The 20,450-nt window shown below is 41.7% G+C and overlaps 1 long non-coding RNA gene across 3 annotated transcripts in view; it reads left to right on the plus strand.

The window, feature by feature from the left end:
* Nucleotides 1–406: 406 nt before the first annotated feature.
* LOC120374771 overlaps nt 407–20,450 on the plus strand; it is a 185,613-nt gene continuing 165,569 nt past the window's right edge. For all 3 annotated transcript variants that reach the window (XR_005586238.1, XR_005586237.1, XR_005586236.1), the window contains exons 1-2: nt 407–437; nt 18,866–18,916. This is a non-coding gene — a long non-coding RNA (uncharacterized LOC120374771). The remainder of the gene's footprint in view (nt 438–18,865; nt 18,917–20,450) is intronic.

Raw genomic sequence — 20,450 nt, forward strand, 5'->3', positions numbered from 1 at the left:
ATTTCAATTCTATAAAAAATAATGGCTTTGGAGCAAATGACACAGATGTTTGTCTCAAAACAAATTTTTTTTTGGCGGGATGGGGTATGGCAAGTGAACTTAAATCAGTTTGTAATGCAGCTCTAATTATAATCAATCTGACTATTTACATAATACTGGCCTAACATTTCTCCCAGTAATTCCTGCATCAAGGCCATAAATTTTGGTTAAGCTTTTTAGAAAGACTTCTAGCTTTGATTTAAAGACATCCACTGATGGAGATCCACCACATCCAATGGTAAGTTGTTCCAATAGTTATTTACCTGCACTGTTAAAAATGTGCATCTTTACTTCTAGCCTGAATTTGTCTAGCTTCAGCTTCCAGCTATTGGGTCTCATTATGGCTTAGCTGCTAGACTGACGAGCCCTGTGCCATCAGAAAACTTCTCCCCAAGCAGGTATTTATAAACCATGGTCAAATTCTTAACTTTCTCTTGGATAAATTGAATATATCGAGCTTCTTAAATTTCTCACTGCAAGGTAGGTTTCCTAGACCTTGAATATTCTCATGGCTCTTTTCTGAACCCTTTCCAATTTTTCTACATTCTTTTTAAGTGATATTTTATCAGACCGTGTCTTGTAAGATATTGACAGATAGGAGAAGTCTTGTCTCTTCCAGTCTATATCCCACTCCCTTAACCCACTCAATAGTCAGTGTTAGATAAGCTAATTTATCCTTTCATTGATGAATAAAATAGCTCTTGCTTCTTTCTCTGGCCAATTGGCGATATGCATGTACTGCAATAAGGTTTCTAAGGCATGTTGGCAACTTACATTTTTCTTATCCAGACATATCTATATTGTGTTTTTAATTACTTTAAATTTTAATACATATTTATAAAATTGGCATACATTTGATTAAACCCCCCAACCCCATGTATAAGATCTCTGGTTTACTAGGAAATACATGGGACAAATTCATCCCCACTATTAACTTCGTTGAAGTCAATAGAGTTTTTCTGCATGGATGAATTTGGGCCAGTGGGTCTGGTCTTAAAGGCAACTATAACTCAGCAGGTCAATAACAATGTTGTGAGTAACTGTTACTCTAGTGCACCATCATCCATCTAATAACATTATTAAATTTACATCACTCATTTGGTATAACAGTAATTTCATTACTGTTACAATTTCCATAAATGTGTCTGTGTTCATATAGCAGCAGGAGATCATTATCCTGTGTCAATGTTTTTTATATTACTAACAAACCCCTCAATTATATTTGAGTGATGTTAGTACTGGCCCAGATCACACTTATTCACATGAATTCCTGCCAGAAGAACTAAGATCCTTCAGAGGAGGGAATTCTATAGTGTTCCTCTTATGGTGTTTCCTCCAGCTTCATTCCCTCTAGGGCTGGGTTCCCTCCTCCACTGTTCCCATGGAAGAATCATGTCTGGTCCCCTGGATTCACAGATCCCTCAAGATCTTCATGGATCTTAGGTTTTCATTCATGACACAAGATCATCCACGTCTTTATGCTGCCAAGCAAACCTATTCAGCTGACAGCCATGGGAATCCCATGAAGCTGGATTCTGCAAAATATAAAGGTTCCCTCTTGGCTGTGGTGCCGTTTGTCCATGTTCCGTATAGTGGGGAAAAATTGCCCCACTAAGTCTAGCCAGACTCTGTTTAACCTGAAATTTGGTTACAGCTATGGTGCTGAACAGGATCCCAAATGAACAAGTGTTTTGGATGCTATGAAAAAGACAAATTTTCAGCTTTATAAAATATGTGAAATATACTGTTTAGAATGTCCAAGATGTCAGGCTTAGTATTTAACAGAGTTTGCATATGTTATGGAGGATAACATCAGTTTTATCCTTCAGTTCTTGTTTTTGCCTTTCTCCATTAGATTAAAGAGCCCTTTAGTACCTGGTATTTTTCCTCATGAAGATACTTGTACACTATAATTAAGGCTGCAAGTCTTTCACGGAGATCACGGAAGTCACGGAGTCTATGACTTTCCAGGACCTCTGTGACTTCTGCAGCGGCTGGTGCAGCTGATCCCAGGGCCACTCAAGCAGCAGCGCCAGGACCCTAGGCTTCCCCCCCCCCTCTCCCCCGGCACCAGCAGTGCCCTGGGCCACCCCACCCCCCACCAGGAGCAGCAGTGTCCACGGGAGCACCACACACACACCTGCCCCCAGCACCTAAGATTTAATTAGGGGTATTTTTAGTAAAATTCATGGACAAGTCATGGGCCATGACTTGTCCATGACTTTTACTAAAAATACCCATGACTAAATCGTAGCCTTAACTATAATCAAATCACCTTTCAATCTTTTATGTGATAAAGAGCTCAATCTGTTCAGTTTAAGTCTCTCACTGTAAGGCATTTTCTCCAGCGCTCTAATAATTTTTGTGGCTCTCTTCTGCACCCTCTCGATTTTTAAAATATAGACACCAAAATAGCACACAATACTCCAGTATCGGTCTCACCAATGCCATATATACCTCCCTACTCCTCTACTCTCCTGTGTATACCTCCAAGTGTTGCCTGATTCAATGAGTGATTGTTGGTTAATTATTGATTTTTTTCAGAATTTCCAATTAGTCACTAATTTAAAATTCTGCGGTTTAAAAGGTTCTAGTCCCAGAATCAGGCACTACAGAATTAAGTTCAATGTCTGGTTGGGACCCCCGGCATGCATAGTAATGACATTCACACTAAGGGCAAAGCAAAGCAAAGCTTTAAATACTTTCATTAGTATAATTAATAAAAATACAAATGTTCCAAACCAAATCAGAATATAACTGTAACGTAAAATTAATGCAGTATCCCGCACCACACTTTAGACATATTTCTCATGGAGATCTGGTGGTAAGAGACAGATGGTGTTCCACAAGTCACAGGTTGGCATTTGTAAAAATGAATAAACAAAGTGCTCAATGTAACCTCCTAAATCAGGGGTCGGCAACCTTTCAGAAGTGGTGTGCCGAGTCTCATTTTTTCACTCTAATTTAAGGTTTCGCGTGCCAGTAATACATTTTAATGTTTTTAGAAAGTCTCTTTCTATAAGTCTATAATATATATAACTAAACTATTGTTGTATGTAAAGTAAATAAGGTTTTTAAAATGTTTAAGAAACTTCATTTAAAATTAAATTAAAATGCAGCACCCCCCGGACCAGTGGCCAGGACCTGGGCAGTGTGAGTGCCACTGAAAATCAGCTAGCATGCCACCTTCGGCACCTGTGCCATAGGCTGCCTACCCCTGTCCTAAATGTAATAATTTCAAACTAGATTCTTAGTTGTGAACTTTTAAGCAAATAGGTGACATGAATGCCAAAATACTACTAAAATGGGTGCCAAGCTATTTATATATAAACAAAGCATGCATATATTTTTTTTCAATGACTGTTCTTGTGAAATTTACAAAAAGTATATTCTTTTATACCCACAAGATTAATTACTGCAAGCTTTGCTGGTCTTCAAAGATATTTTTTTATCCTTCAGATCTTTTACTAGCAGTGTTGTTCTTTGATATACTGTGCATTCTGCAAATGTTTGTTTCCCTCCTCCACACCCATATTTAGGTAAAACTTCAGCAGGGACCTCCATAGTACTGCAGCAGTGAAGGGTGTAATCTATCTTTTGCAAACCCATATTTTTCTGGCGTAACACCTTGATCATAGAAATACAATCTGGGCTGAGTGAGTTGGTATGCAAGATTTCAGTGTAGAAGCAATCTATTTTTAAATGCAGCAAATAAATGTATTTGGATATTTTGAATTATTGGCTTGCACTCTAAAATATTAAGGGACTGATCCTGCTCCTAATATGGCTTTTGCTATCTACGTCAATGAAAGGAGGATTGGGTTCTAAATCTAAGCACTTTAGTATGCTGATCTAATTTCAAACCCTCCTGTTTTTCTTAAACTAACATAATTGTTAACCTACTGTAATTCACATTATACATTTTCCTCACCTCATGTACAAGTTGGACTTTCCCCTTCTCTGTTGTGCATCATTGCATTTATACAGTTAAAAGTTTTACTCTCAATTATTTGCAGGCTCTTTTAGAATTTGTGAAATAACATTTCTTTCCCTGCAGCAAATATGGAATTATTTCTGCTTGTGTTTCTAATAGAGCTTGAAATTAGAATAGAAAGGCTTTGGTTTCATATGTTATTTTCAAGGTATTTGAAAACACTTTACAAAGCTATTACATACCGTTAGTACTGCTCATAAATTGGAACAGACAGAGAATGAAGGCAAAGGACTGATAAGGGCAGGAATGAGTTATGGGATCCTTTAGTGATACCATGGATCTACCAGATTGAAAGTTTTCTGAATATTTCAACAAATTCATTATTTGCAAGAAACTAATTATTGCCAGCTTTGCTTCCTAGAAGCCTTTGGGATGGACAGAATTAAAATCAACTCCCTTAATAGGCCTTCATCTATTAAATGGGTAAATGCCTTTTACTACTCTTAGTAATTTTTTATTATTTCTACTGTAATGCATAGACCCCTGCCCCCATAAGGGATCAGGGCACCATTGTACTAGGCAGTGTACAAACCAATAGCAAGCAGGACACCAGGGAGTTCAGAATCTAAGTAAAAATAGTGGATGAGAATATTAATAGGCACGGCAACCTGTAAATGGAGGAAAACAGTCATTTACCAGTTATCATAACTACAAATTCCGCCTGTTTGTGTTTCTACTCATACGCTTGGCCAAGCATAGAAATTTGTACATAGAATCATTGTCATACCCCAGTTCCTGGACACTTGGCACAACACAATCCAAACCTTCCTGGTCAAAAATATGAGAGGAGCACACCTCACACCCTGCCATACTTGGAATTTGATTTTATTCCCCTTTCTCTGGAGCCTCATTTGACATGTAACTTTCTTATAAAACACTAAAAGGAACAGTTTCTCTTAACAGTGATCTGTATTTTATAAATATTCTAGGAGTGTCTGCCAGTGAGGGCTCAGCTGTTGAAGGAGGTACAACAGAAATGCAAACTATGGTGAAAGGGTCAGAACATTCCCCCACCAAAGGCAGAAATAGCTCCATCCCAAGCCAACACATTAATAGAGTGCAGCATTCATCCCTACTGCTGGTGGCAGTTCCACCCCCTAAATATTCCATGAAAGAAAGAAGTGCCTGTCGGTGCTGAATCTGATATTCCTTAAAATCATGAAACAGAAGTAATTGCTTTATGCAAGGAAAATGCTAGTGAACCCTGTAATCAGAACAAAGAACATATATTTATATTAAATGCATTCTTGTATCAAGTAGATTGGATTCTGTTGGCTGAAATTCAATCCTAATTTATATCTTCAGATCATGGGTGTGACTCACAAAATAATCAGAATTCCTTTCCATTCTACCCAGGTACTAAAGCCTCCAGGTCAAAAACTGTTAAATGAAGAGGGAAAGCTCAAAGGGACGAGGGAAGTACGAAGAAAGTTAGCAATAACTGGACCTGTAATGACTCCCTTGAAATCAATCCTATATTCATTATGAATGGGAAACAAATCGTTGAGCTAGTTAAAATAAATTAAAAAAAGAAATATGCTGGTTTGGGGTAGAAATATGCCCGTAGTGGGCCAGAAATGCCAATCGGAGCTGTCTGTAGAGATGCCCAGGCATGTGTTGACAAGCTTACCCAGGTATATTGAATCTTGTATTGCAGGCATAGTATTTCTGCCAAACTCTGCTTGGATTCTTGAAAACTATAGTTAAATAAATGATGTCTGTTTGTTCTTCCTGGGGCTTCTGGAGCAGCCCAGTTTTTACTGTCAGTTTACAGAGTCTCAACTGACGATTTTGGGCTCTAACTGTTGAGGAACTGTCAGCTTCAGAAGTGCCCAAAGTGAGGCTAGGAGCACGTAAACAGAAGACTCTTGTCTGAGTGTAATGATCACAATAGAGGATACTGTACCCCAAATGAAAAAAAATAGTTTATATAAAGTCTGGAACAACTTTCTTGAAACGAACAAGAGAAATAACTTTAAGAATAGCTTATTATAACTTTTCTCACAGTTGCAGGAATGTTTATCATATGCACATTTTACAGCTGAGGTAAACTGAAGGAAGGGAAATGACTTGCCCAAGGTCACCCAGCAGACCAGTGGCAGATCTAGGAAATGAATCCAGGTTCTGAGTCACAGAACATCCCTCCACCCACTTGTGTATAGTAACCATCATTTGAAAGTTACCTCGATAAGCATAGATCCGTTACCTCAGATACAACTGTCTCCATGTCTTTCAGAATATGGGTTAGCTGTAAGTCCACTGTGTTGACTTGTTGATGGTACCTTTTAATAACTGTATTACTGAAGGGCAGGCTACTATTTTCTGCGTGCACCCTAAGTAGTTGAATTTTTAAAATTTAAACCTTTAAGTGATAATGAACTTTGTCGTAGGCAGAAATGAGGGGAAAGAGTAGATCTGAGTGGCTTCATGACTCACCAAAAACCCATTAGCAGCAATGAATGGTTTTAGGTCTTGGTAGTACTAGAGCTATAATACTGTAATTGATTAAGCAGCAATGATAGGGGCACAAAGCATTTCCTTAAAGTTTAATGATCGGTTGGGAGGGATTGAGCCCTGGGAACTGCTCTGTGCCAAGATCATTACTGCTGTAATAGGAACGTTACTTAGCACATAAGCCAAGATTTTCAGAAGTGACTCTAATGATTTTGGGTACCTCAGTTTTTTGGGTGCCCACTTTGAGACCATTTAAAGGGGCTCGATTTTCAGAAAGTGCTGCACATCTATCTACCCTCTATAAATATCAAGCCCAGTTAAGGCATCTCAAGTTGGACATTCAAAATCACGAGTCAGTTTTTAAAATCTTGGCCATATAGCACTGTACAAATAGTTACTAATTTATTTCTCATATCTGTAACATAAGTTGGTATTCCCATTTTTACACAGGAGGAAAAAAGCAGAGAAGTTAATGTATTTGCACAGAGGTGTTATACAATGTCAAAACCAGGATTACTGGACTCTCTGGCTCCCAATCCTGTGTTCAGATAACTAGTGCAAACTGATTGTAAGGAGAACATGTAAACATACCTGTTTACATCATATTATCTACTTACCTCCTCTTTCATTCTGGCTATTTCTTTCACTCTGTATTTTAAATTTTGTCAATTCTTTAACTTTTTTAAAGCTAACTTGGACAGTTTTCCTCTGCTCCATTTCTTCTTCCTTTTTACAGAGTTCCTTTCACATGAGTTGGTAAGAATTGCCGCAGGCCTGCAATTGAGTCCACCTGGATATCACCCTGAGGTATTGCAGTCTAGGGCCAATAAGAGCTAATATGCCCAAACAGACGATCTGAGGTTCGGAAAGCTACCAGCTATCACATTAGGACTGTATGACAGACTCAGTACAGAAGTCAAGGATTAGACAGGTACTGAGTCTGAGCTGCTTTCTCCATCCCTAACAGTGGTCATCCTTGCTCAGGGTTGCAGCATATTGGCCGGGCATGAGGGAATTAGAATTGCCACTGCCTGAATCTTTGTTTTTGAGTTGATAGTGAAAGCGAATTCCATTTCAAGAGCTGTCAACCTAGAACTTTTCAACAGCACACAGAAAAAATAAAAATTGAAAAAGGATTTGTAAAAGAACCATTTGCTATTTACACAGGAGTCAATCAATATCTTAGGGTTCTTTTTGCAATGAGCAACAAAGAAAGAATTAGCGAGGAAATGCTATGCTTAAACTACTATTTACAGTGTATATAGCAGTAGGTAGATCACAGAACAGATAAGGTCTGCATCTTCAATTGGGGGTTAAAATGGAATGGCATTGCTCAAATTAAACTTATTCGGAGAGAATTCTAGCACCCATTTTCATGAGGTAGAGGAGGAGGACTCTCAGGCCTCCAACTCACAGCTACCCTTATACAAAAGATCTGTAGTAATAGTACCAAACTCTAAACAAGCCACTATTATTGTATTCTCTCTCTAAGAATTTATCGCCTTAATAAATGCTCAACTTTCCTTACCAAAATTCACTTTATAATAAGGTATCATTTGGTTGCGTCTAGTGGTAGCTCACAAGAAACATGAGCAGGAAAATTCAGATTATTACTTTACTAAGAATGAGAATTAAATAATAAATCTGGGATATTGTAAAATATTTTTACCTGCCCCTGTTTTATACTAGCACAAATGTCACTAGATAAATTATAGCAATCCAATCTTACAAGATTCTGAGCATCAACGGTATGGTTCTGAGTGTCCTTAACTCCTTACGATGGGTCCAGTCATGCTCCTGTCAAAGGCCTCCATTCAGGAAAGCATCCTTATTCAGGATAGCAGTTAAATATGTTGCTGGAGTGCCATTCTCTTCAATGAGACTTTAATGCATTCTTAAGTGCTGTCCTGATGGGAGATGGATGTATAAGTACTGTCCTGAACTGGGACCAAAACTACAACTGACTAATGATGCAGGATCAGGTTCTGAGTGAATGGAAGTTTTGGGTGCTCAGCATCTTTTAGGAAGTTCTCTGCACCTCTGAGGATCAGCCTGTAAATTTCCCAGACTCACATCTACACCTAAAGTTTGATTTGGGGGTGAATGAATTCTGGGTGCCCACCTGAATGAAAAAGTCAGCTTCCACCAAAATTATCTAAGGGTCTTTGTTGCACAGCTTTGTTCCTACCTAGATTAAATATTAATGCTCAATTCATTTTCAGGAACCTACCTAGAGATTAATTTATTAACTTCATTGGAGCTGCACTGGTAAAGCTAAAGGGAATATTTGACCTGTAAGCCCCAACATTACTAAGATTCTCTCTCATCAAATACTTGAGGTGGATTTTATAGAGCATAAATTGTTCCACATGCATTACTGGCACCGTTACTCTGTTTACATGTTGGCAACCACACACTGTGACAAACAGATCAAAATACTGCATTAAATCTTGGTCCCATTAAAGTCAATAGAAAAAAAAACCACTGACTTCAATAGGATCAGAAACTGGCTGACTGTAGTTTAGTCAGCAGTCTGATTGTTACAGACCTCAAACTATTGATTAAAAATAATAATAATAATAATAGAAACACTAGTAACCAGCAGAAGCAGAAAATATCTCTCCTAAGCTGGGACAAAACCACAAATGACTGAGAGTACATATTCTACAGTTGCACTGGTAAGGGGGAAATTCCTCATGTTCATCTAGGTTAGTTTTTACTATATGACATCACTTCTTAAAATTGTGAAGTTCAAGAATAGTATTAGTCTTTATAAATACTTTATTAAAAATTATACTCATTTTGCTTCCATATAACTTTTCTTGTCTCCAAGGTTGCAGGAAAAGCTGCTTCTGTCCTGTTTATGACATCATAGGCAATTTTCTCTTACTTTATTCTAAAGCAAGTGCTCTGAGAGAAAGAGGGATAGATAGTGCATTACTTTTCAAAGGCCGCTTTGATAGCTAGAATTTCCTTATCTAGAATTGCATAATTCTGTTTGGCTGGAGAAGCTTCCATGAATAGTAGGTGCAAGGTGCTGGCCCCAAGTGCCACACTGAAGATGTCAATCTTGAAGATGAAGGGTTATGCCAGGTTGGGATGGATCAAGATTGAGGCATGGATAAAGGTCCTCTGGAGCCGGTTGAGTGCTTATTGGGCCTCCGGACACCAGTTGATGGAAGTGTTTTTGCAAAGAAGCTCTGTCAATGGGATGATTTAGCTTGAAAACCTAGAGATGATGTGTCCATAAAAGTTAGTGATCCCCAGCAAGTATTGCAGCTCCTTGATATTTTGTGGGGCACCCAGGGCCATACAACTTCCACCTTCTTTGGGTCCATTCCAAGGCCATTGGGAGACAGGTTCTAACCCAGGAACTCCATGGAGCACTGATCAAAGCTACACTTTTCCAGCTTGTATACAGGCTATGTTGGTACACCTGTCCCAGGACCAACTGGACATGCTAGGTGTGTTGTTCAGGGTCCTCAGAAGAGATAAGGATACATTTAGGTACACTATGATGTACTGGTCTAGGATGCTATGAAAGACATTGTTTATGAAGTGCTGGAATGTTGCAGGGGCATTTTTTAGGTCAAGTAGCATAACCAGGTATTCATAGTAGTCAGACCAGGTTCTAAAAGCCATCTTCCACTCATCCCCAGCTCAGTGCTGAACCAGGTTGTAAGCCCCCACCTCCACAGTTTGAGTTTCATGAACAACTGGGCTGCTCGTGCACAGTCCAGTAGCTTCGGAATGCATGGAAGGGGGTATTGATTCCCTGAAGGTAACCTGATTGAGGGGCTAGTAATCTGTGCAAAGGCATGGGGGTCCATCTTGCTTTTTAACAAACAGAACTGGGGCCTAATGGGAGAGGTAAATGGCTGTATGAAACCTTGGCCAGATTCTCCAGGAATGCAGGGCAGCCTGCTCAGGTTCCAACACCCTGTAGATATGGCAAAATGGTGCCTTGGCCCCATAACTTCAGTTCAGTTGGCCAGTCATCATCCTGTTGTGGTGATAGGGTGTCAGCAGTCTTCTTCTCAAAGATGTCACTGTACTCACTGCATGTCTCAGTTAGGAGTCGCGGGTGTTATCTTGGGGCTTATCCAGGCCCCAGGAGACAGGTACCAAGAGGCACTGGCTGGGTGGCAACAGAGACCCCTTCCTTTCCTCATGTTATTCCTTGAACCTATTGTCAATGCATATGATTAGGTCTATAAATGCAGTGGTGTTGTAGCCATGTTGGTCCCAGGATGTTAGAGGGACAAGGTGTGTGAGGTAATGTCTTTTATTGGACCAACTTCTGTTGCTGATAGAGACAAGCTTCAGAGCTCCCCAGACGTGAGTAAGAGCACCACTGGGCAACCTCTGTAGAGCAGGCATGGTGGGGATTGTCAGATAAGGCAGAGAATGCCCGGAGGAAGGTATCCCATTTTGATAGCTTCCAGCTTGTTTGTTCCAGTAGGGGCAAGCCCAATACAATGCATCTCCCATCAGGAGGCTGCTAATGAGTCCTACTTTTGTTTGGCCAGTGGTATAGGACTGCGGGCAGAGCAGAAACAGCAGGTGCCATTGGTTAATAACTCCCCTGAATTTTTGGTGATCCTCATTAAAACATTCTGGGAGGGAGGCTGGGGAACCTGGGTATTTATCTGCAGTGAATGCTGTAGGGCACATTCTCATCCTCCAGCCTGGCTGCCTGCTCTCATAGCATCTGGTTCTCTGTGGCATACTGTGCCAGCTGGCCTGCAGTGCCACATTTTCATCATGGAGCTGGGTGGATGCCTGCACAGAGCTGTTTCTGACTTGCCAGCTTCGATACATGGGCTTGAAGCATGGGGAACTCATCCTGGAAGTGGTCAACCCATTCAGACATTTCCAGTACCCTCTTGGGCATGCTGGTCTGCTGCCTCCATGTTCCCCCAGGGTAGGCCTTCACCACTGGCTAGGGTGGTCCAGGCAAACAGCCAGGATCCATCAAAGGCAGTCAGGACCAAGGGGCAAACATGAGGCTGGGAGTAGCAGAGGAGTTTGTAGTCGAGTTCCAGGCCAGGGTCAATACCAAAGTTCAGAGTGAGTCAGGTTTCAGGGTCTGGGTCAGGAGGCGAAGTCCAAATCAAGCTGAGGACAAAGCTAAGAGTTCAGGAGCAGGAATGGTCATGGGAGCTAAATAAGGTCCATGCTGTTGCTTCCACTATTCATATTCTGATGAAGGGTTGATGTGGCTTGGTATCTTCATAAAGATTTAGATTTAATTGTTTTCAGCCCAGGCTGTCAACTTTCAACCAGTCATTTCACTTATGAATCTCTATAGAGCAATGTCATACTTTACATTACATATATCTATATACCTAATTTCTTATCATTTAATTAGAAGTAAAACTATAACAGATCCTGTCCACAAAGGAGTGTAGGTCATGTCCAACGCAGTTTAGTAAATAGTCTGTAAAGTTCAGGCACGTCTCAATATCATTAATTCTCACAACCTGTAAGAAATATAGGGCCAAGTCCTGCTCCCATTGTATTCAATGACCAAACTCTTATTGACTTTACTTGGAAAAGAATTGTGCCCATAGACTTCGACGCCATTTCCTAATAATATCCCAAAAGTCACTCATGCATGATGGAATAAATTTAAAAGGTAGTTAATATTGACTGTGTCCTGTATCATTAGGACTATTCTGGCTCCCCCCCCCCCCCGCATATGTGAGTTTAGCCCAACATATAATCTGATTAAGGAGCACAATACTTTTATCACCCAGAAAAGATCAAAGCATGCAGCCGCAAAGAAACCAATTAAACTTCAAAAATGAAATGATCTGACTTCATCTGTAGAAGCAGCAAAGAGTCCTGTGGCACCTTATAGACTAACAGACGTTTTGCAGCATGAGCTTTCGTGGGTGAATACCCACTTCTTCGGATGCAAGCAGTGGAAATTTCCAGGGGCAGGTGTGTATATATAAGCAAGCAAGAAGCAAGCTAGAGATAACGAGGTTAGATCAATCAGGGAGGATGGGGCCCTGTTCCAGCAGCTGAGGTGTGAAAACCAAGGGAGGAGAAACTGGTTCTGTAATTGGCAAGCCATTCACAGTTTTTGTTTAGTCCTAAGCTGATGGTGTTAAATTTGCAGATGAACTGGAGCTCAGCAGTTTCTCTTTGGAGTCTGGTCCTAAAGTTTTTTTGCTGTAAGATGGCCACCTTAAAATCTGCTATTGTGTGGCCAGGGAGGTTGAAGTGTTCTCCTACAGGTTTTTGTATATTGCCATTCCTAATGTCTGATTTGTGTCCATTTATCCTTTTCCTTAGAGACTGTCCAGTTTGGCCGATGTACATAGCAGAGGGGCATTGCTGGCATATGATGGCATATATTACATTGGTGGACGTGCAGGTGAATGAACCGGTGATGGTGTGGCTGATCTGGTTAGGTCCTGTGATGGTGTTGCTGGTGTAGATATGTGGGCAGAGTTGGCATCGAGGTTTGTTGCATGGGTTGGTTCCTGAGCTAGAGTTACTATGGTGCGGTGTGCAGTTGTTGGTGAGAATATGCTTCAGGTTGGCAGGTTGTCTGTGGGCGAGGACTGGCCTGCCACCCAAGGCCTGTGAAAGTGTGGGATCATTGTCCAAGATGGGTTGTAGATCCCTGATGATGCGTTGGAGGGGTTTGAGCTGGGGACTGTATGTGATGGCCAGTGGAGTCCTGTTGGTTTCTTTCTTGGGTTTGTCTTGCAGTAGGAGGTTTCTGGGTACACATCTGGCTCTGTTGATCTGTTTCCTTATTTCCTCGTGTGGGTACTGTAGTCTTGAGAATGCTTGGTGGAGATTTTCTAGGTGTTGGTCTCTGTCTGCGGGGTTAGAGCAGATACGGTTGTACCTCAGTGCTTGGCTGTAGACAATGGATCTTGTGGTGTGCCCGGGATGGAAGCTGGAGGCATGAAGGTAGGCATAGCGGTCGGTAGGTTTTCGGTATAGGGTGGTGTTAATGTAACCACCATCTAAAAGTTGTGTTCTTCCTTCTAATTGGGTCCCAGATCTCACCTTGGCACTTGCTATCCTAGAAGTATGTGGTTGAATTGTCAAATCATTTTATAGTGTATCCTTCCCAGGCCTTTTGTTTTGTTTTGGTTTTGTTTTTTGTTTTGTTTTAAGGAATTAGGAGTATTTATAAGGGAATTTAAATACTGCTAGTATAATCAAGAATAAACTGATCTACAAACATGATTTGAGAAAAATCTAATAAATCTATAAATGTATACTGAAGAGGAGCTCCTGTTGGGAGCTGGTAACTTGCACGCTGCTGAGAATTTCTCTTAAAACTCAGTGATCCATTGTTTCTCTTCATTTTGCTCTTTGGCATTTTGACTACTTATCTTGACTGTTCTTCACTATGGTTGGTTACTGAATTTTCTTTCTGTCTTACCCCAATGCAGGACTCTTCTGACATATATTTTGATTTACATTATGATGCTGTTCCTTCTCACCCTCTCTCACTCCTCCGCTCTTCCACCTATATGTGTCTAATGGGTAGAGGGAAAGAAGTACAGCATAATAAATTGTTTGCAAAATCAATCATGAGAAACATGCTGAAATGTCACAGTGTGGAGAGGTAAAAGCAAGCTGGTTTCATGCCAGAGCTAGTCATATAGTATAAAACCCAGTTTGCAAAGTTTGCTTCTCTGCAGGCAGCTCGTGTGTATGAACTGAAATATGAAATAGAGTTAACTGAAAACAGGAAGGGGCAGTGTACACCAATTCCTTTCCGGGGAGAAGCTTTGCCTCCTGCTGGCATTTAAATATTGCTCCCACGAAGGATCTGTTTTTTTTGGGGGGGTGGGGAGATAAGGAAGGACACCCCAAAAGAGATGGAGTATTGGCCATCTCACAGGGAGAATTGACTGTGGGTTAGGAGGAGGGGAAGTGAGTGCTGGCAGAGACAGGAAAAGGGTTACCACTGCTCAAAAGTTTTATCACAGTCATGTAAAGTTGTAGACTTGGTCTCCTTTCCTTTAATTGTCACTGGAGCCTGGTCTACACTAGGCGTTTAAACCAGTTTTAGGAGCGTAAAACCGATTTAACGCCACAACCGTCCACACTAGGAGGCACCATATATCGATTTTAATGGCTCTTTAAACCGGTTTCTGTACTCCTCCCTAACGAGAGAATGCGCTAGTATCGGTATTAACATATCGGATTAGGGTTAATGTGGACGCTGATCGACGGTATTGGCCTCCGGGAGCTATCCCACAGTGCAGCAGTGACCGCTCTGGACCGCAATCTGAACTCAGATGCAGTGGTCAGGTAGACAGGAAAAGCCCCGCGAACTTTTGAATATTTCCTGTTTGCCCAGTGTGGAGCTCCGATCAGCACGGGTGGCGATGCAGTCCGAAATCAAAATAAAGAAAGAGCTCCAGCACGGACCATGCGGATGTGATCGCTGTAAGGGCAGGCAAATCCGTTCTATCAGCGCTCCGTTACAGAAGATGAAATTCAGAATCCTTTTTAAAAAATCTCCAGACAGACGCCATAGCAGGGACTCAGCGCACTGCAGCGTGACAAGTGTAACGGAAAGCCAAAGAATCAAATGGACACTCATGGACTGGAGGACTGAAGCTATCCCACAGTTCCTGCAGCCTCCGAAAAGTATTTGCATTCTTGGCTGAGCTCCAAATGCTTCTAGGGTCAAACACAGTGTCCGCGGTGGGTCAGGGCATAGCTTGGCAAGCTACTCACCCCCCCCACCCACCCCCAGAAGCGAAAGGGAAAACAATCCTCTGACTCTTTTACATGTCACCCTATCTTTACTGAATGCTGCAGATAGACACGATGCTGCAGCCGTCAACACCAACATCCTCACTCCCCCCCTGCCATGGGTGGCTGATGGTACAAAAGGACTGGTAACCGTCCTCGTCATCAGCCTATTGGCACATGGGGCAGTAACCATGCTGACTAGCATCCGTCAGGTCAATCAAGGGCGCCTGGCCCTAATTTTTTATGGTGGATGGTGCAGTATGGCTGGTAACCATCGTCATCATAGCAACAGGGGGCTGAGCTCCATCAGCCCCCACCCTTCATGTGTAAAGAACAGATTCAGTTGCCCCTGGACTAGCAGAGGGATGTTGGGCTTCTCTCCTACACACTGCTTAATGTCCTGTCTGGACTATCATAGCAGCTGGAGGCTGCCTTCCACTCATTTCTCACTAACAAGTCACCATGTCTTTTTATTCCTGCATTCTTTATTACTTCATCACACAAGTGGGGGGACAATGCTACGGTAGCCCAGAAAGGCTGGGGGAAGAACGGAATCAACAGGTGGGGTTGTTACAGGAGCACCCCCTGTGAATAGCATACAGATCATAGTTTCTGCAGGATCTGACACAGAGCAGCTGTGCTCTCTGGTTCTATGATACAGTGGTTATCGAGTACACTTGCCTATATTCTAGGCAGAACTGATTCTATTTTTAGATACCAAAAAGGAGGGATTGACTCAGGGAGTCATTCCCAATTTTGGCTTTTGCACCCCGGCTAAGAGCAGCCAGGAGCACTTATGACAGCAGCAAATGGTACAAAAGGACTGGTAGCCATGATCATCTTAGTTCCAATTTATGGAAGAGTTTGGATGGTGCAGTATGACTGGTAACCATCTCTGCTGTCATGCAAAAGCAAAAGCATGCTTCTGTGTAGCGCTGCTGAATCGCCTCTGTGAGCGGCATCTAGTACACATACGGTGAGAGTCACAAAAGGCAAAACAAGCTCCATGATTGCCATGCTATGGCATCTGTCAGGGCAATCCAGGGGAAAAAGGCGCGAAATGCTTGTCTGCTGTTGCTTTCCCAGAGGAAGGAGTGACTAACGACATTTACCCAGAACCACCCGCGACAATGATTTTTGCCCCATCAGGCACTGGGATCTCAACCCGGAAGTTCCAAGGGGCGGGGGAGGCTGCGGGAACTATGGGATAGCTACCCACAGTGCAACGCTCCAGAAGCCGACGCTAGCCTCGGACCGCGGACGCACACCACCGAATTAATGAGCTTAGTGTGGCCGCGCGCAATCGATCTTATAAAATCTGTTTTACAAAACCGGTTTATGCAAATTCGGAATAGTCCAGTAGTGTAGACGTACCCTTAGTGGCTCCTTACTCTTGTAATTATTGCTGCTGTTCAGTGCCTGAGTACAGCAAATCCCTAGAGTACCAGTAGCATACCTAGTGCACAAAGACTTTGGGAGAAGCTCTATAGGTGCTTAAGCATCTAGGCCTTGCAGGCACTAGCCCTGGTGGGTCACAATAACCATTCAGACATGACTAAGGGAAAGGTTATTTGACTAGCGCTGGAAGGGAAGGGAAAGGTTGCCTTGGTACAGAGGCTTAAACAGTTAGTTCAAGGTGAACAGTAGTGGTAAATGTTTTTGTCCCTGGGGCAGTCCAATTGAGAATCAGGGCTCCTCAACCCTAATGCCTGTGGTGCCCTCTCCAGTCCAGTCTCTACCTAAGCAAATAGGTGAACTCGGGTTTCCAGGCCAGGATCTGTTAATATCTTGCATTGGGAACCCTCTGCCCTTGCTCTCTGCCAGCCACTGGTGCTTCCCCATAAATCCCATACACCTCTGCATCCAGCTGTAATGTCTGGTTCAGGACCTTTTCCCTTACCTGTCCAGGAGAAAGAGAAGTGTGGTCAGGAGGGGACTGATGAGTTGTCAGAGCCATCCCTTGGGTATGGTGAATTGGAGAGACTTTGGGGTGGCCCATGGGTGGAGAGGTGAGGTGGGAGGCGGGCGAGCAGGGTGAGGAGGTGAACGAGGGAGGTGAGCAGCAGGTGGGTTGGGGGGGGACAAGGAGGAGCCCCCCTCCCAGAACCTCCCCTTTCCCCAAGTGCTCTCTGCTCACCGGTGGGCCCCGCCGATCAGCACCTCCCCCTCCCTCCAAGCGCCTACCACCTGCCGCAGAACTGATGTTTCGCAGTGTCACAAGGTGCTGAGGGGGAGGGGCGAGGAGGGTGGGTGCAGCACGCTCGGGGGAGGGGGTGTAACTGGGTGGGGAAGAGGCAGGGTGGGGGCAGGAAGAATCAGGGCAGGGGTGGGGCCTTGGGGGAAGGAGTGGAGTTGGGGCGGGGCCTGGGTGGAGCCAGAGGTGACCACCCCCCCGCAGATAGGCACTGAGTTTCTAATGTCCCTGGCCCTGCACCTCCCTAAGGATGGCCCTGTGAGTTGTAGTCCCCTGCTTTGCAGATCCATCACATTCTTCTGCCTATAGGTGCCTGACTTATTCAGTGTCCATTCCTGCTGCTCCGCATCCAGGTCACCATATATTCTGAGGGTTGTGATCGCTTCTTCCCCAGGCCTCCAATGTTTTCTTTTAGTGTGCACTGTAATTACCTGCAGAAAAAAACAGATATTCACTTTCTGTCTAACTGTTTCAAACATTCAAGCATCCATGTCCTCATTAAAACAGCAGAACTTCTAAGTTTTACCTTTAGTTATACCAGGGGTAAGCAACATATGGCACACATGCCAAAGGCATGCAAGCTGATTTTCAGTGTCACTCACACTGCCTCGGTTCTGGCCACCAGTCCAGGGGGTTCTGCATTTTAATTTAATTTTAAATGAAGCTTCTTAAACATTTTAAAAACCTTATTTACCTTACATATAACAATAGTTTAATTATATATTATAGACTTATAGAAAGAGACCTTCTAAAAACTTTAAAATGTATTACTGGCATGTGAAACCTTAAATTAGAGTGAATAAATAAAGACTTGGCACATCGCTTCTGAAAGGTTGCCGACTCCTGAGTTATACCAAAGCAACTCCAGTGAAGCCACTGGCAACTGTATATCAGGAGATATAACTGACTTCTAAAAAATCAGAGAAAGGCAAAGCAAGACCTTGCAAGTTATCTGTGTGTAGCTCAAGGATTTTAAAAATGTGCCCTGCAACCGCCTTCATTGTTATTTGAGAGAGTCATTGCACCGAGATTAGAGCTTGCTTCTCCCTTGTTGCATTTTTCACCTCATTTAGAGCTGCCCAAAGTGACTTCACAAGGTGTCATCCTGCAGGTCCCCTCTTGAAATACTGGGCTAGCTAGATCAAGATTGGGTAATACATGCTGGAACTTGTACTCTTCACAAGTTGTATGTCTATCTTGAAGATAAGGGGAGCTGCAATCCTTTGCATGTCAGTTTACCAGGAGATAACCCAACTACTTTACAATACAATTTTCACATAGGTAATGTTTTGTCTCCTATGAGCCAGGAGGACATTTATAAACTAAAATCAGTGAAAACATTTTAGCTCTGACCCTATAAATCCTTTCTCATGGAAGGAGTCCTTACTCTTGTAAGTAATCTTCACTAAATCAAATCCAATAATAGAACTTTTCATTTTCAGCAACATAAAACAGAATTTTATAACTTGGTGGAAGAAGCAATTACAATCTGAGTAAGTGATTTTCAACTCTTTTTGTGACTTATTGGATCATTGTGTATGAAAACTGTATGCATTTAAAATAATATTCTGAAGGCAGGCTTTCTGTAGCATCACTAATACAAACAAAATATATACATACTGGACTATTTCTGTTCTCATTTACACTGGTATAAAAACTCCACTGAAATTAATGGAATTACTCCAGATTTACATCAGTGAGATCCGAATTTGGCCTATTGTTCCTGTTTTGTTAATATGGCTTTAAAATATTTTATTGGGTCCATTGATTATGTGTGTTAGTGCAAAACAAGTGTTTTAGGAAACCATTTTAGAATGATGATTTGTTTCAGTATCTCTTCAGACTGTGTAAAACTTCTAAAAAAAAAATCAGATGTCACTAAATATAATGAATGAACAGTAATTTCCTGTGGTTCCTGGTTTACTGTTATGAGTTCTTTCCTGTGGTAACTGGAAGCCTAATGGGGTTGTCATTTTTGATATGCTGTTCTGTTAATAGATTCTGCTGAGAGGACAGCTTTATAGTGTGTGTCAATCTACCACCCTCTATTTGTGTGCATCACCTTTATTATGGCAGTTTGTACCATAACTTTAAGCTATTTAAACAAGTACAAGAAAAAGAACAAAAAAAAAAAGACTGGAAAGGAAAGAAAATTAAAATAATTTTCTGGAAATTATATATCCTAAAGTCTAGCTTAGCTTTTCGAGATTCCTATTTCCATAACTTTTTTTTTAAAAGATGCAAATTATATATACATTGAATTCTTTGTTCTGTTATTTCAAAAGAGCTAGGAATTTTATTGTGTACAAAAATGATCTTTATAAAAATAGAATATTTAAAAATCACATAAACCAAAAATGACAATAATGTGGGAAAACGCTCATGTAGCCACTGTAATTACAATAATATATTCTGCAAGTATAAGGGCTGCAACTTCTCTTGGGGAAATTTTAAGGCAAAACACTGAATGGAAATCACAGTTTGTTGGAAATTATAGTTCTTTACAGTTGTTTCTTTGCAAGGTATGAATAATTCATTGTGTGGAGTACTCTTCTTCAATTTTTTTAAAATTACAAAATGTATTTTATTTCAGAGTAAGAAAAAGGGAGTTAGGGAAAGGATACGTAAGAGAGACTTTGTACATGCATATGTGTATGCAAACAAAACACACATGAAAACTATATCTATGAATATACACAAGCAAATTACTATATCAAATGTGTGATATATAGATTATATTGTTGCCCCTTTTCAACCTGAGCAGCTAGTCAAATTTCTGGGTCATGGGGATGTTCCAGCTGGGAGTAGAAATTGGTGATAGTCAGGTATTTCTCTGATATAGGTTGGTTTATTTACCGGGAATGTACGAAGTCCTGTTTCTCTGAATGCAGAAGGAATCAAAAACAAAAGGAGCAGTTAGCTGACAACTCCAAGCCTCTTTAGCCAATGGACCCAAAAGCTCTCTCTCTACCTTTTTCGGGGGTTACATTGTGCTCACCAGCTACTGCTTGGCTTCTTGATTTTTTT

Source organism: Mauremys reevesii, linkage group 11 (genome assembly GCF_016161935.1).
Source record: "Mauremys reevesii isolate NIE-2019 linkage group 11, ASM1616193v1, whole genome shotgun sequence".
Lineage (NCBI taxonomy): Eukaryota > Metazoa > Chordata > Testudines > Geoemydidae > Mauremys > Mauremys reevesii.